Raw genomic sequence first — 18,577 nt, forward strand, 5'->3', positions numbered from 1 at the left:
CATAAGACTAGAATTCCTGCTTCGCTCTTCAGTCCGGCAGCAGTTCACCCAGCGAGCAGGGCGTCTAAGTGATCCTGTATATCGTTACAGCTACACGTTTCCTGGGGCCTTGGATCAACGCTACGGCTGGCCATCAATGGCGAAGACTGCCTGTGCCCTTTGGTCATCGTGACACCATTGCATCCTAATGCGCATCCTCGTCTATCCCTGCGCTGACGGAACAGCGTGTCCGGCTGCCTACATAAGCCTAGATTCCCAGCTTGCGCTTCAGTCCGGCAGCAGTGCACCCAGCGTGCAGGGCGACTATGTGATCCTGTATATCGTTAGAGCTACACGTTTCCTGGGGCCTTGGATCAACGCACCGGCTGGCCATCAACGACGCAGACTGCCTGTGCCCTTTGGTCATCGTGACACCATTGCATCTTAATGCGCATCTCCGTCTCTCCCTACGCTGACAGAACAGCATGCCCGGATGCCTATATAAGCCTAGAATTCCTCCTTCGCTCTTCAGTCCGGCAGCAGTTCACCCAGCGAGCAGGGTGACTATGTGATCCTGTATATCGTTACAGCTACTCGTTTCCTGGGGCCTTGGATCAACGCAACGGCTGCCCATCAACGGCGCAGACTGCCTGTGCCCTTTCGTCGTGACGCCAGTGTATCCTACTGCGCATCCTCGTCTCTGCCTAAGCTAACGGAACAGTGTGCCCAGATGCCTGCATAAGCCTAGAATCCCTGCTTCGCTCTTCAGTCCGGCAGCAGTGCGGCCAGCGAGCAGGGCGACTATGTGATCCTTTATATCGTTACAGCTACCTGTATATCGTTACAGCTACCTGTATATCGTTACAGCTACCTGTATATCGTTACAGCTACACATTTCCTGGGGCCTTGGATCAACGCAACGGCTGCCCATCAATGACGCAGACTGCCTGTGCCCTTTGGTCTTCGTGACACCATTGCATCCTAATGCGCATCCTCGTCTCTCCCTACGCTGACGGAACAGCGTGCCCGGCTGCCTACATAAGACTAGAATTCCTGCTTCGCTCTTCAGTCCGGCAGCAATTCACCCAGCGAGCAGGGCGTCTAATTGATCCTGTATATCGTTACAGCTACACGTTTCCTGGGGCCTTGGATCAACGCAACGGCTGGCCATCAATGGCGAAGACTGCCTGTGCCCTTTGGTCATCGTGACACCATTGCATCCTAATGCGCATCCTCGTCTAGCCCTGCGCTGACGGAACAGCGTGCCCGGCTGCCTTCATAAGCCTAGATTCCCAGCTTGCGCTTCAGTCCGGCAGCAGTGCACCCAGCGGGCAGGGCGACTATGTGATCCTCTATATCGTTAGAGCTACACGTCTCCTGGGGCCTTGGATCAACGCACCGGCTGGCCATCAACGACGCAGACTGCCTGTGCCCTTTGGTCATCGTGACACCATTGCATCCTAATGCGCGTCCTCGTCTCTGCCTACGCTGATGGAACAGCGTGCCCGGCTGCCTACATAAGCCTAGAATTCCTGCTTCGCTCTTCAGTCCGGCAGCAGTTCACCCAGCGAGCAGGGCGACTATGTGATTCTGTATATCGTTACAGCTACACGTTTCCTGGGGCCTTCGATAAACGCAATGGCTGGCCATCAACGGCGCAGACTGCCTGTGCCCTTTCGTCGTGACGCCAGTGTATCCTACTGCGCATCCTCGTCTCTGCCTAAGCTAACGGAACAGTGTGCCCAGATGCCTGCATAAGCCTAGAATCCCTGCTTCGCTCTTCAGTCCGGCAGCAGTGCGGCCAGCGAGCAGGGCGACTATGTGATCCTTTATATCGTTACAGCTACCTGTATATCGTTACAGCTACCTGTATATCGTTACAGCTACCTGTATATCGTTACAGCTACACATTTCCTGGGGCCTTGGATCAACGCAACGGCTGCCCATCAATGACGCAGACTGCCTGTGCCCTTTGGTCATCGTGACACCATTGCATCCTAATGCGCATCCTCGTCTCTCCCTACGCAGACGGAACAGCGTGTCCGGCTGCCTACATAAGCCTAGATTCCCTGCTTGCGCTTCAGTCCGGCAGCAGTGGACCCAGCGGGCAGGGCGACTAAGTGATCCTGTATATCGTTACAGCTACACGTTTCCTGTTGCTTTGGATGAACGCAACGGCTGGCCAGCAATGGCGCAGACTGCCTGTGCCATTTGGTCGTCGTGACGCCAGTGCATCCTAGTGCGCATCCTCGTCTCTCCCTACGCTGACGGAACAGCGTGCCCGGCTGCCTACATAAGACTAGAATTCCTGCGTCGGTCTTCAGTCCGGCAGCAGTGCACCCAGCGTGCAGGGCGACTATGTGATCCTGTATATCGTTAGAGCTACACGTTTCCTGGGGCCTTGGATCAACGCACCGGCTGGCCATCAACGACGCAGACTGCCTGTGCCCTTTGGTCATCGTGACACCATTGCATCTTAATGCGCATCTCCGTCTCTCCCTACACTGACAGAACAGCGTGCCCGGATGCCTACATAAGCCTAGAATCCGTGCTTCGCTCTTCAGGGCGGCAGCAGTGCACCCAGCGAGCAGGGCGACTATGTGATCCTGTATATCGTTACGGCTACACGTTTCCTGGGGCCTTGGATTAACGCAACGGCTGGCCATCAACGACGCAGACTGCCTGTGTCCTTTGGTCATCGTGACAGCATTGCATCCTAATGCGCGTCCTCGTCTCTGCCTACGCAGATGGAACAGCGTGCCCGGATGCCTACATAAGCCTAGAAACCCTGCTTCGCGCTTTATTCCTGCAGCAGTGCACCCAGCGGGCAGGGCGACTATGTGATCCTGAATATCATTACAGCTACACGTTTTCCTGGGGCCTTGAATCAACGCAACGGCTGACCATCAACGGCACAGACTGCCTGTGCCCTTTGGTCATCGTGACGGCAGTGCATCCTACTGCGCATCCTCGTTTCTACCTACGCTAACGGAACAGCGTGCCCAGATGCCTACATATGCCTAAAATCCCAGCTTTGCTCTTCAGTGCGGCAGCAGTTCACCCAGCGAGCAGGGTGACTATGTGATCCTGTATATCGTTACAGCTACACGTTTCCTGGGGCCTTGGATCAACGCAACGGCTGCCGATCAATGACGCAGACTGCCTGTGCCCTTTGGTCATCGAGACACCATTGCATCCTAATGCGCATCCTCGTCTGTCCCTTTGCTGACGGAACAGCGTGCCCGGCTGCCTACATAAGACTAGAATTCCTCCTTCGCTCTTCAGTTCGGCAGCAGTTCACCCAGCGAGCAGGGCGACAAAGTGATCCTGTATATCGTTACAGCTACACGTTTCCTGGGGCCTTGGATCAACGCAACGGCTGGCCATCAATGGCGCAGACTGCCTGTGCCCTTTGGTCATCGTGACACCATTGCATCCTAATGCACATCCTCATCTCTCCCTACGCTGACGGAACAGCGTGCCCGGCTGCCTACATAAGCCTAGATTCCCCGCTTGCGCTTCAGTCCGGCAGCAGTGCACCCAGCGAGCAGGGCGACTAAAGTGATCCTGTATATCGTTACATGTACACGTATCCTGGGGCCTTCGATAAACGCAATGGCTGGCCATCAACGACGCAGACTGCCTGTGCCCTTTGGTCATCGTGACACCATTGCATCCTAATGCGCATCTTCGTCTCTCCCTACGCTGACGGAACAGCGTGCCTGGCTGCCTACATAAGCCTAGAATCCGTGCTTCGCTCTTCAGTGCGGCAGCAGTGCACCCAGCGAGCAGGTTGACTATGTGATCCTGTATATCGTTACAGCTACACGTTTCCTGGGGCCTAGGATAAACGCAACGGCTGGCCATCAACGACGCAGACTGCCCGTGTCCTTTGGTCATCGTGACAGCATTGCATCCTAATGCGCGTCCTCGTCTCTGCCTACGCTGATGGAACAGCGTGCCCGGATGCCTACATAAGCCTAGAAACCCTGCTTCGCTCTTTATTCCTGCAGCAGTGCACCCAGCGGGCAGGGCGACTATGTGATCCTGTATATCGTTGCAGCTACACGTTTCCTGGGGCGTTGGATTAACGCAACGGGTGACCATCAACGGCGCAGGCTGCCTGTGCCCTTTCGTCGTGACGCCAGTGTATCCTACTGCGCATCCTCGTCTTTGCCTAAGCTAACGGAACAGCGTGCCCAGATGCCTGCATAAGCCTAGAATCCCTGCTTCGCTCTTCAGTCCGGCAGCAGTGCGGCCAGCGAGCAGGGCGACTATGTGATCCTGTATATCGTTACAGCTACCTGTATATCGTTACAGCTACCTGTATGTCGTTACAGCTACACATTTCCTGGGCCTTGGATCAACGCAACGGCTCGCCATCAACGACGCAGACTGCTTGGCCCTTTGGTCAACGTGACACCATTGCATCCTAATGCGCATTCTCGTCTCACCCTACGCTAACGGAACAGCGTGAACGGCTGCCTACATAAGCCTAGATTCCCTGCTTGCGCTTCAGTCCGGCAGCAGTGCACATAGCGGGCAGGGCGACTATGTGATCCTGTATATCGTTACAACTACAAGTTTCCTGGGGCCTTGGATCAACGCAACGGCTGGCCATCAATGGCGCAGACTGCCTGTGCCGTTTGGTCATCGTGACACCTTTGCATCCTAATGCGCATCCTCGTTTCTGCCTACGCTGACGGGACAGCGTGCCCGGCTGCATACATAAGCCTAGAATCCCTGCTTCGCTCTTGAGTCCGGCAGCTGTGCACCCAGCGAGCAGGGCGACTATGTGATCCTGTATATCGTTGCAGCTACACGTTGCATGGGGCCTTGGATCAACGTAACGGCTGACCATCAACGGCGCAGACTGCCTGTGCCCTTTGGTCATCGTGACGCCAGTGCATCTACTAACGGAACAGCGTGCCCGGATGCCTACATAAGCCTAGATTCCCTGCTTGCACTTCAGTCCGGAAACAGTGCACCCAGCGGGCAGGGCGACTAAGTGATCCTGTATATCGTTACAGCTACACGTTTCCTGGGGCCTTCGATCAACGCAACGGCTGGCCATCAATGGCGCAGACTGCCTGTGCCCTTTGGTCATCGTGACACCATTGCATCCTAATGCGCATCCTCGTCTCTCCCTACGCTGACGGAACAGCGTGCCCGGCTGACTACATAAGCCTAGAATCCCTGCTTGCGCTTCAGTCCGGCAGCAGTGCACCCATCGGGCAGGGCGACTATGTGATCCTGTATATTGTTACAGCTACACGTTTCCTGGGGCCTTGGATCAACGCAACGGCTGGCCATCAATGGCGCAGACTGCCTGTGGCCTTTGGTCATCGTGACACCATTGCATCCTAATGCGCATCCTCGTCTCTCCCTACGCTGACGGAACAGCGTGTTCGGATGTCTACATAAGCCTAGAATCCCTGCTTCGCTCTTCAGTCCGGCAGCATTGCACCCAGCGAGCAGGGCGACTAAAGTGATCCTGTATATCGTTACATGTACACGTATACTGGGGCCTTCGATAAACGCAATGGCTGGCCATCAACGACGCAGACTGCCTGTGCCCTTTGGTCATCGTGACGCCATTGCATCCTAATGCGCATCTTCGTCTCTCCCTACGCTGACGGAACAGCGTGCCTGGCTGCCTACATAAGCCTAGAATCCGTGCTTCGCTCTTCAGTGCGGCAGCAGTGCACCCAGCAAGCAGGTTGACTATGTGATCCTGTATATCGTTACAGCTACACGTTTCCTGGGGCCTTGGATAAACGCAACGGCTGCCCATCAATGACGCAGACTGCCTGTGCCCTTTGGTCTTCGTGACACCATTGCATCCTAATGCGCATCCTCGTCTCTCCATACGCTGACGGAACAGCGTGCCCGGCTGCCTACATAAGACTAGAATTCCTGCTTCGCTCTTCAGTCCGGCAGCAGTTCACCCAGCGAGCAGGTCGTCTAAGTGATCCTGTATATCGTTACAGCTACACGTTTCCTGGGGCCTTGGATCAACGCAACGGCTGGCCATCAATGGCGAAGACTGCCTGTGCCCTTTGGTCATCGTGACACCATTGCATCCTAATGCGCATCCTCGTCTATCCCGGCGCTGACGGAACAGCGTGCCCGGCTGCCTACATAAGCCTAGATTCCCAGCTTGCGCTTCAGTCCGGCAGCAGTGCACCCAGCGGGCAGGGCGACTATGTGATCCTGTATATCGTTACAGCTACACATTTCCTGGGGCCTTTGATCAACGCAACGGCTGGCCATCAACGGCGCAGACTGCCTGTGCCCTTTGGTCATCGTGACGCCAGTGCATCCTACTGCGCATCCTCGTCTCTGCCTACGCTAATGGAACAGCGTGCACAGATGCCTACACAAGCATAGAATCCCTGCTTCGCTCTTCAGTCCGGCAGCAGTGCACCCAGCGAGCAGGGCGACTATGTGATCCTCTATATCGTTAGAGCTACACGTCTCCTGGGGCCTCGGATCAACGCTCCGGCTGGCCATCAACGACGCAGACTGCCTGTGCCCTTTGGTCATCGTGACACCATTGCATCCTAATGCGCGTCCTCGTCTCTGCCTACGCTGATGGAACAGCGTGCCCGGCTGCCTACATAAGCCTGGAATTCCTGCTTCGCTCTTCAGTCCGGCAGCAGTTCACCCAGCGAGCAGGGCGACTATGTGATCCTGTATATCGTTACAGCTACACGTTTCCTGGGGCCTTGGATAAACGCAACGGCTGGCCATCAACGACGCAGACTGCCCGTGTCCTTTGGTCATCGTGACAGCATTGCATCCTAATGCGCGTCCTCGTCTCTGCCTACGTTGATGGAACAGCGTGCCTGGCTGCCTACATATACCTAGAATTCCTGCTTCGCTCTTCTCTCCGGCAGCAGTTCACCCAGCGGTCAGGGCGACTAAGTGATCCTGTATATCGTTACAGCTACACGTTTCCTGGGGCCTAGGATCAACGCAACGGCTCGCCATCAACGACGCAGACTGCTTGGCCCTTTGGTCAACGTGACACCATTGCATCCTAATGCGCATCCTCGTCTCTCCCTACGCTGACGAAACAGCGTGCCCGGCTGCCTACATAAGCCTAGAATCCCTGCTTGCGCTTCAGTCCGGCAGCAGTTCACCCAGCGAGCAGGGCGACTAAGTGATCCTGTATATCGTTACAGCTACACGTTTCCTGCGGCCTCGGATCAACGCAACGGCTGGCCATCAATAGCGCAGACTGCCTGTGTCCTTTGGTCATCGTGACACCATTGCATCCTAATGCGCATTCTCGTCTCACCCTACGCTGACGGAACAGCGTGCCCGGCTGCCTACATAAGCCTAGATTCCCTGCTTGCGCTTCAGTCCGGCAGCAGTGCACCCAGCGGGCAGGGCGACTATGTGATCCTGTATATCGTTACAACTACAAGTCTCCTGGGGCCTTGGATCAACGCAACGGCTGGCCATCATGGCGCAGACTGCCTGTGCCGTTTGGTCATCGTGACACCTTTGCATCCTAATGCGCATCCTCGTCTCTGCCTACGCTGACGGGACAGCGTGCCCGGCTGCATACATAAGCCTAGAATCCCTTCGCTCTTGAGTCCGGCAGCAGTGCACCCAGCGAGCAGGGCGACTATGTGATCCTTTATATCGTTGCAGCTACACGTTGCATATGGCCTTGGATCAACGTAACGGCTGACCATCAACGGCGCAGACTGCCTGTGCCCTTTGGTCATCGTGACGCCAGTGCATCTACTAACGGAACAGCGTGCCCGGATGCCTACATAAGCCTAGATTCCCTGCTTGCACTTCAGTCCGGAAACAGTGCACCCAGCGGGCAGGGCGACTAAGTGATCCTGTATATCGTTACAGCTACACGTTTCCTGGGGCCTTCGATCAACGCAACGGCTGGCCATCAATGGCGCAGACTGCCTGTGCCCTTTGGTCATTGTGACACCATTGCATCCTAATGCGCATCCTCGTCTCTCCCTACGCTGACGGAACAGCGTGCCCGGCTGCCTACATAAGCCTAGAATCCCTGCTTGCGCTTCAGTCCGGCAGCAGTGCACCCATCGGGCAGGGCGACTATGTGATCCTGTATATCGTTAGAGCTACACGTTTCCTGGGGCCTTGGATCAACGCAACGGCTGGCCATCAATGACGCAGACTGCCTGTGCCCTTTGGTCCTCGTGACACCATTGCATCCTAATGCGCATCTTCGTCTCTCCCTACGCAGACGGAACAGCGTGCCCGGCTGCCTACATAAGCCTAGATTCCCTGCTTGCGCTTCAGTCCGGCAGCAGTGGACCCAACGGGCAGGGCGACTAAGTGATCCTGTATATCGTTACAGCTACATGTTTCCTGGGGCCTTGGATGAACGCAACAGCTGGCCATCAATGGCACAGACTGCCTGTGCCATTTGGTCGTCGTGACGCCAGTGCATCCTAGTGCGCATCCTCGTCTCTCCCTACGCTGACGGAACAGCGTGCCCGGCTGCCTACATAAGACTAGAATTCCTGCTTCGCTCTTCAGTCCGGCAGCAGTGCACACAGCGTGCTGGGCGATTATGTGATCCTGTATATCGTTAGAGCGACACGTTTCCTGGGGCCTTGGATCAACGCACCGGCTGGCCATCAACGACGCAGACTGCCCGTGTCCTTTGGTCATTGTGACAGCATTGCATCCTAATGCGCGTCCTCGTCTCTGCCTACGCTGATGGAACAGCGTGCCCAGATGCCTACATAAGCCTAAAATCCCAGCTTTGCTCTTCAGTGCGGCAGCAGTTCACCCAGCGAGCAGGGAGACTATGTGATCCTGTATATCGTTACAGCTACACGTTTCCTGGGACCTTGGATAAACGCAACGGCTGGCCATCAACGACGCACTGCCCGTGTCCTTTGGTCATCGTGACACCATTGCATCCTAATGCGCATCCTCGTCTCTCCCTATGCTGACGGAACAGCGTGCCCGGCTGCCTACATAAGACTAGAATTCCTGCTTCACTATTCAGTCCGGCAGCAGTTCACCCAGCGAGCAGGGCGACTATGTGATCCTGTATATCGTTACAGCTACACGTTTCCTGGGGCCTTGGATAAACGCAACGGCTGGCCACCAACGACGCAGACTGCCCGTGTCCTTTGGTCATTGTGACAGCATTGCATCCTAATGCGCGTCCTCGTCTCTGCCTACGCTGATGGAACAGCGTGCCCGGATGCCTACATAAGTCTAGAAACCCCACTTCGCTCTTTATTCCTGCAGCAGTGCACCCAGCCGGCAGGGCGACCATGTGATCCTGCATATCATTACAGCTACACGTTTCCTGGGGCCTTGGATCAACGCAACGGCTGGCCATCAATGACGCAGACTGCCTGTGCCCTTTGGTCCTCGTGACACCATTGCATCCTAATGCGCATCTTCGTCTCTCCCTACGCAGACGGAACAGCGTGCCCGGCTGCCTACATAAGCCTAGATTCCCTGCTTGCGCTTCAGTCCGGCAGCAGTGGACCCAACGGGCAGGGCGACTAAGTGATCCTGTATATCGTTACAGCTACATGTTTCCTGGGGCCTTGGATGAACGCAACAGCTGGCCATCAATGGCACAGACTGCCTGTGCCATTTGGTCGTCGTGACGCCAGTGCATCCTAGTGCGCATCCTCGTCTCTCCCTACGCTGACGGAACAGCGTGCCCGGCTGCCTACATAAGACTAGAATTCCTGCTTCGCTCTTCAGTCCGGCAGCAGTGCACACAGCGTGCTGGGCGATTATGTGATCCTGTATATCGTTAGAGCTACACGTTTCCTGGGGCCTTGGATCAACGCACCGGCTGGCCATCAACGACGCAGACTGCCCGTGTCCTTTGGTCATTGTGACAGCATTGCATCCTAATGCGCGTCCTCGTCTCTGCCTACGCTGATGGAACAGCGTGCCCAGATGCCTACATAAGCCTAAAATCCCAGCTTTGCTCTTCAGTGCGGCAGCAGTTCACCCAGCGAGCAGGGAGACTATGTGATCCTGTATATCGTTACAGCTACACGTTTCCTGGGACCTTGGATAAACGCAACGGCTGGCCATCAACGACGCAGACTGCCCGTGTCCTTTGGTCATCGTGACACCATTGCATCCTAATGCGCATCCTCGTCTCTCCCTATGCTGACGGAACAGCGTGCCCGGCTGCCTACATAAGACTAGAATTCCTGCTTCACTATTCAGTCCGGCAGCAGTTCACCCAGCGAGCAGGGCGACTATGTGATCCTGTATATCGTTACAGCTACACGTTTCCTGGGGCCTTGGATAAACGCAACGGCTGGCCACCAACGACGCAGACTGCCCGTGTCCTTTGGTCATTGTGACAGCATTGCATCCTAATGCGCGTCCTCGTCTCTGCCTACGCTGATGGAACAGCGTGCCCGGATGCCTACATAAGTCTAGAAACCCCACTTCGCTCTTTATTCCTGCAGCAGTGCACCCAGCCGGCAGGGCGACCATGTGATCCTGCATATCATTACAGCTACACGTTTCCTGGGGCCCTGGATCAACGCAACGGCTGACCATCAACGACGCAGACTGCCTGTGCCCTTTGGTCATCGTGACGCCAGTGCATCCTACTGCGCATCCTCGTCTCTCCCTACGCTAACGGAACAGCGTGCCCAGATGCCTACATAGGCCTAAAATCCCAGCTTTGCTCTTCAGTGCGGCAGCAGTTCACCCAGCGAGCAGGGTGACTATGTGATCCTGTATATCGTTACAGCTACACGTTTCCTGGGGCCTTGGATCAACGCAACGGCTGCCCATCAATGACGCAGACTGCCTGTACCCTTTGGTCATCGTGACACCATTGCATCCTAATGCGCATCCTCGTCTATCCCTGCGCTGACGGAACAGCGTGCCCGGCTGCCTACATTCTCTGCTTGCGCTTCAGTCCGGCAGCAGTGCGCCCAGCGGGCAGGGCGACTATGTGATCCTGCATATCATTACAGCTACACGTTTCCTGGGGCCTTGGATCAACGCAACGGCGGACCATCAACGGCGCAGACTGCCTGTTCCCTTTGGTCACCGTGACGCCAGTGCATCCTACTGCGCATCCTCGTCTCTGCCTAAGCTAACGGAACAGCGTGCCCAGATGCCTACATAAGCCTAGAATCCCTGCTTGCGCTTCAGTCCGGCAGCAGTGGACCCAGCGGGCAGGGCGACTAAGTGATCCTGTATATCGTTACAGCTACACGTTTCCTGGGGCCTTGGATGAACGCAACGGCTGGCCATCAATGGCGCAGACTGCCTGTGCCATTTGGTCGTCGTGACGCCAGTGCATCCCAGTGCGCATCCTCGTCTCTCTTTACGCTGACGGAACAGCGTGCCCGGCTGCCTACATAAGACTAGAATTCCTGCTTCGCTCTTCAGTCCGGCAGCAGTGCACCCAGCGTGCAGGGCGACTATGTGATCCTGTATATCGTTAGAGCTACACGTTTCCTAAGGCCTTGGATCAACGCACCGGCTGGCCATCAACGACGCAGACTGCCTGTGCCCTTTGGTCATCGTGAAACCATTGCATCTTAATGCGCATCTCCGTCTCTCCCTACGCTGACAGAACAGCATGCCCGGATGCCTATATAAGCCTAGAATCCGTGCTTCGCTCTTCAGGGCGGCAGCAGTGCACCCAGCGAGCAGGGCGACTATGTGATCCTGTATATCGTTACAGCTAAACGTTTCCTGGGGCCTTGGATTAACGCAACGGCTGGCCATCAACGACGCAGACTGCCTGTGTCCTTTGGTCATCGTGACAGCATTGCATCCTAATGCGCGTCCTCGTCTCTGCCTACGCAGATGAAACAGCGTGCCCGGATGCCTACATAAGCCTAGAAACCCTGCTTCGCCCTTTATTCCTGCAGCAGTGCACCCAGCGGGCAGGGCGACTATGTGATCCTGAATATCATTACAGCTACACGTTTCCTGGGGCCTTGAATCAACGCAACGGCTAACCATCAACGGCACAGACTGCCTGTGCCCTTTGGTCATCGTGACGGCAGTGCATCTTACTGCGCATCCTCGTCTCTCCCTATGCTGACGGAACAGCGTGCCCGGCTGCCTACATAAGACTAGAATTCCTCCTTCGCTCTTCAGTCCGGCAGCAGTTCACCCAGCGAGCAGGGCGACAAAGTGATCCTGTATATCGTTACAGCTACACGTTTCCTGGGGCCTTGGATCAACGCAACGGCTGGCCATCAATGGCGCAGACTGCCTGTGGCCTTTGGTCATCGTGACACCATTGCATCCTAATGCGCATCCTCGTCTCTCCCTACGCTGACGGAACAGCGTGTTCGGGTGCCTACATAAGCCTAGAATCCCTGCTTCGCTCTTCAGTCCGGCAGCATTGCACCCAGCGAGCAGGGCGACTAAAGTGATCCTGTATATCTTTACATGTACACATATCCTGGGGCCTTCGATAAACGCAATGGCTGCCCATCAACGACGCAGACTGCCTGCGCCCTTTGGTCATCGTGACACCATTGCATCCTAATGCGCATCTTCGTCTCTCCCTACGCTGACGGAACAGCGTGCCTGGCTGCCTACATAAGCCTAGAATCCGTGCTTCGCTCTTCAGTGCGGCAGCAGTGCACCCAGCGAGCAGGTTGACTATGTGATCCTGTATATCGTTACAGCTACACGTTTCCTGGGGCATTGGATAAACGCAACGGCTGGCCATCAACGACGCAGACTGCCCGTGTCCTTTGGTCATCGTGACAGCATTGCATCCTAATGCGCGTCCTCGTCTCTGCCTACGCTGATGGAACAGCGTGCCCGGATGCGTACATAAGCCTAGAAACCCTGCTTCGTTCTTTATTCCTGCAGCAGTGCACCCAGCGGGCAGGGCGACTATGTGATCCTGCATATCATTACAGCTACACGTTTCCTGGGGCCCTGGATCAACGCAACGGCTGGCCATCAACGACGCAGACTGCCTGTGCCCTTAGGACATCGTGACACCTTTGCATCCTAATGCGCATCCTCGTCTCTGCCTACGCTGATGGAACAGCGTGCCCAGCTGCATACATAAGCCTAGAATCCCTGCTTCGCTCTTGAGCCCGGCAGCAGTGCACCCAGCGAGCAGGGCGACTATGTGATCCTGCATATCATTACAGCTACACGTTTCCTGGGGCCTTGGATCAACGCAACGGCGGAACATCAACGGCGCAGACTGCCTGTGCCCTTTGGTCATTGTGACGCCAGTGCATCCTACTGCGCATCCTCGTCTCTGCCTAAGCTAACGGAACAGCGCGCCCAGATGCCTACATAAGCCTAGAATCCCTGCTTCGCTCTTCAGACCGGCAGCGGTGCGGCCAGCGAGCAGGGCGACTATGTGATCCTGTATATCGTTACAGCTACCTGTATATCGTTACAGCTACACATATCCTGGGGCCTTGGATTAACGCAACGGCTGGCCATCAACGGCGCAGACTGCCTTTGCCCTTTGGTCATCATGACGCCAATGCATCCTACTGCGCATCCTCGTCTCTACCTACGCTAACGGAACAGCGTGCCCAGATGCCTACATAAGCCTAAAATCCCTGCTTCGCTCTTCAGTCCGGCAGCAGTTCACCCAGCGAGCAGGGCGACTAAGTGGTCCTGTATATCGTTACAGCTACACGTTTCCTGGGGTCTTGGATCAACGCAACGGCTGGCCATCAATGGCGGAGACTGCCTGTGCCCTTTGGTCATCGTGACACTATTGCATCCTAATGCGCATCCTCGTCTCTCCCTACGCTGACGGAACAGCGTGCCCGGCTGCCTACATAAGCCTAGAATCCCTGCTAGCGCTTTAGTCCGGCAGCAGTGCACCCAGCGAGCAGGACGACTAAGTGATCCTGTATATCGTTACAGCTACACGTTTCCTGAGGCCTTGGATCAACGCAACGACTGGCCATCAATGACGCAGACTGCCTGTGCCCTTTGGTCATCGTGACACCATTGCATCCTAATGCGCATCCTCGTCTCTCCCTACGCTGACGGAACAGCGTGCCCGGCTGCCTACATAAGACTAGAATTCCTGCTTCGCTCTTCAGTCCGGCAGCAGTTCACCCAGCGAGCAGGGCGACTAAGTGACCCTGTATATCGTTACAGCTACATGTTTCCTGGGGCCTTGGATCAACGCAACGGCTGGCCATCAATGGTGCTGACTGCCTGTGCCCTTTGTTCATCGTGACACCATTGCATCCTAATGCGCATCCTCGTCTCTCTCTACTTCACTTCACTTTATTACCTTAAAGACCCCGCTTTGGGGGTGTTACATAAGGGGTGGGAGTACAAGTATAGGTTGAATATGATTGCTTACATAATATTTATGAAATGCATATTTAAATTATTCACTAAACTTGATTTGCAGGTGATGGCATCAACGTCGTGGGGAAGGCCATTCCAGTCTTTAGCAGTGCGAAGAAAAAAGGATGCGGAAAAAGTGACGGTGCGGGTGCGTTGGCATGACACTTGCAGTGGATGGCCGGTGCGATGAGATATGCGAGCGTGCGGTGTGATGTAGAGTGGTTGTCCGAGGGAACTGTAAAAAAACTTATGAAACAGACTAAGAGAAGCAATGCGACGACGATGGGCAAGAGTTGTTAAACCTGATTGTCGTTTAATTGACGATACACTGATGTCGTATGTATAGGCAGAATGAATGAACCTCGTGGCGCGATTTTGGAGATTCTAGTGAACTGATGAGATATGCTTGTTGCGGGCTCCAGATAGCAGATGCGTATTCTAGTTTTGGTCGAATGAGTGATTGGTAGGCGAGAAGTTTAATACTTTGAGGGGCGTGCCGTAGATTACGTTTCAAAAAACCCAATGACCGGTTAGCTGATGCGACGATGTTCGTTACATGAGAGCGCTAGGAGAGATCCTGGCACAAGGTGACACCTAGGTACTTGTATGAGTATACAGATTCTAGTGGAACGTTAGCAACGGAGTAAAGAAAATAATGGGGGTTACGCCGGCGGTGAAAAGATACGAGATTACATTTATTAGGATTAACCGACATTAGCCAGTCATCACACCAGGCATGGACTGTGTCAATGTCGTTTTAGAGCTGTGATTGGTCAAAGGTGTTGGAAATCGTGTGGTAAATAACGCAGTCGTCTGCAAACAGACGAACATTGCAAACCAGGTTTGAGGGTAAGTCGTTTATGTAGATTAAAAATAGAAGGGGAGCAAGTACAGAACCTTGGAGTACGCCTGATGTTACTGGAAGAGGGTTGGAACTCTGGCTGTTAGCGAGAACAAACTGGGAGCGGTTAGAAAGGAATTCTTCGATCCACAATAAGACGTTAGGATGCAGTTTTAGCATGGTTAGTTTTAGCAGTAAACGCCTGTGGGGAACATTATCAAATGCTTTCGCAAAGTCTAGAAAAGTAGCGTCAGTTTGTAAATTTAGGTCGAGGTTAGTGTGAACGTCATGAAGAAAGACGGCCAGTTGAGTTTCACATGACAAACCCTTGCGAAACCCGTGTTGTGAGGGATGAAAGAAGTTGATAGCGTCAAGAAAGTCCATGATTTGAGAATAGATGACGTGTTGTATGATTTTGCAAGGTATGCTGGTTAATGATATCGGACGGTAATTTAAAGGAGAATCTTTGTTACCGGACTTAAACACGGGAATGACCATTCCCACTTTCCAGTCATCCGGAATGGAACCTGTAGAAAGTGACTGTGAAAACAATAACAATAAGTACATTGCAGAAATATTCCTAGTGATGCGCAGTATTTTGGAGTTAATTTCGTCGACGCCGGCCGATGATGAAGTTTTAAGGTGTTCAATGAGCGAGGAATTGCCGGCTTCAGAAAACGCGATTGCAGGCATGCTGGACTCTATATTGACGGCGAAAGTTGCAGTTGGTGGGTGAATTTCATTAGTGAACACAGATGAAAAGGCGTTATTAAAAATGTCAGCGCACTCAATGTCATCAGCTTCCTCTCCAGACTCTTTAGTTAGAGTGATGGTATGTGCTGGATGCTCACTTATGACCTGCCAAAACTTTCTGGGATTGGAAGTCAACAATTTGGGGAGGTCGTTGTGAAGGAAAGAGCATTTTGCGTTGCGAATTTCTGATAGGTAGGTGCGTTCGGCTGTATAGTATTTTTCCCATGCGCACTCGTCGTATTGCTTTAATTTTGCCGCACGGAAAAACGCTTCTTCTCATTGTCGAGTCTTTTTATCGTTTTGGTATGCCATGGTTTCTGGCGGTCCGAGTGGAAGCTTATTTTGGGGATGTATCTATCGGTTAGTTCGCGAACCTTTTTCTTAAAACGGGACCAATTGCCATTTACTGAATTATCGTGAAAAGGTGCTTCAAATGTTGTGAGATATTGGTTTAATTTAAGACTAAAGGCTTCATAGTTTCCTTAGTCGTAGAGGCGAATAGTTTTGTTTTGATTCTGGCGTCATGATGGGTGGAACTCAAATGTGGCGTGGATTACTTTATGGTCGCTGATTTCGCGTAGATAAGTGATAGAAGAGAGGGCTTCCGGGTGGGTAGTCAGGATTAGATCTAGGATGTTTGCACCGCGGGTCGGTTCAGATACCACTTGAGTTAACTTGAAGTTTAGGCAGACCTCGATAAAATCATTCGCTTCACTGTTGCCGACTGCTGTCTGTGTCTGCCAGTTGATTTCTGGAAAATTGAAGTCTCCAAAAAGAATGATATGCGCTTTTGGGTATTTCCTCGTTAATTGGCTGATCACGTCGTTAAGAATTCGAGAGAAATCGGAGTTGGTATTTGGCGCTCTATAACAAACGCCCAGCAGTACGGTTTGGGGCGCAGCGCGACAAAGTAGCCATACTATCTCAAAGTCTGATGGAATATTAATAACTGTACACGAGAACTGATTGCTAACTGCGATGAAAACGCCTCCACCTCGAGCGGATGTGCGATCTTTGCGAAAAAGGTTAAAATTCGGTAAGTCAGCAACAACTTCAGTATCGATGATGCCATTAGTGAGCCATGTTTCGGTAAGTATCAGCAAGTTACTAGCAGGTGAACACACAAGATTGGAGATGATTTCGCGTTTCGGAAGAAAACTACGTATGTTTGTGAAAATCGCCGAAAAGGAAAGATTAGGCTGGGGGGTGGCAGGTACATGAGCGGCTGGGGGCTGGCGGCGCAGCAACCGCTATGGTATCTCTTTTACAGATTGCGATGGTTCGTCGAAGATATATCGTCGGGAACCGATGAACAGGGTTTTGTATCGCAAAGAAAAACGGTTTGTCTTGCTTTTGGCAAATGTAACTAGTTGTTTGCGCACATTGCAAACGCGGCGAGAAAAATCTTCACCGACGGAGTAGTCAGTGTCCTTGAATTTGCAGCCATTAGCTAGAATTTCGTCCTTCGTTTTGAAAAGTGCGAATTTTTATTATTATTTCAGTATACTGCAAGCCAGAGTTGGCCCAAGCAGGAGGGGCATACAACTAAAAAAATTTCTAAAAGAGCACCAGCTACAAAACCGCGAGTCAGTAAACAGGACACAAAACCAGAGTCATCAAACAAGATACTGGGAGCCATACAATAAGTTCTTGAGCTCCTTCTCAAAATTCCTAGACTTACAAAGACCCGAAGGAAGGCCATTCCACTCCGCGACAGTGTTCGGAAAAAAACTGTTCTTAAACCCACTAGTTCGCGCGAAAATTGGTGCTAATGACTGCTCATGTACATGACGTGTTCTCCTAGTGCTCGCCAGCTTCACACAATCAGGAAGATCTGCCTTCAGATTTCCAGACATGTAATTATGAAGCAGTACTAGACGGGTAACTTTTCTTCTTATTGCCAAGAACTGTAAATTACTCTTTCTAATTAATGCAGTTGGAGAGTCTATCCTTCTATATTTCCCATAAATAAAACGAACTGCTTTTCGCTGAACACGTTCCAGTTGAGCAATGTCTTTCTTGTTATGCGGGTCCCACACTGCTGCCGCATATTCAAGTCGGGACCTAACACAAGCCTTGTATGCAGTGATTCTGGTGCTCACGGGAGAGTTTCTGAGTTTTCTTTTAATAAACCATAATTTCTTTACTGCTGATGAGCAGATGTCAGCGATATGAGTGGACCAAGTAAGTTTGTTCGTGAGGGTTACTCCGAGGTACTTATAGCTTTCAACTTCTAAAATGGGATGATTGTGAAGTATATAACTGTGAAATCTGGGCACTTTTTTCCTTGTGATTCTTAATAGTACGGTTTTGTTTGGGTTAATATCCATGCCCCAGCGCTCACACCAGTCCGCAATTGCTAATACAGTTTTTTGAAGTGACAAGTGGTCAGAATCACCTACTACCTCTTTAAAAACTATACAATCATCGGCAAACAGCCTCACCTCTACATCCTTTTCAACAATATCCACTAGGTCATTTACATAGATTAAAAATAACAGGGGTCCCAAGACACTGCCTTGAGGAACCCCTGAAGTCACATGCAGCATGTTAGAACAAGAGTCCTGGATTGCTACAAATTGCTGCCTATCTGTAAGATAGGCATGCACCCACTGAATTATAAAAGAGGGAAGTCCAATCGATTCAAGTTTAAACAATAATTTTCCGTGAGGCACCTTGTCAAATGCT

Source organism: Amblyomma americanum, chromosome 11 (genome assembly GCF_052857255.1).
Source record: "Amblyomma americanum isolate KBUSLIRL-KWMA chromosome 11, ASM5285725v1, whole genome shotgun sequence".
NCBI classification, from domain to species: Eukaryota; Metazoa; Arthropoda; class Arachnida; order Ixodida; family Ixodidae; genus Amblyomma; species Amblyomma americanum.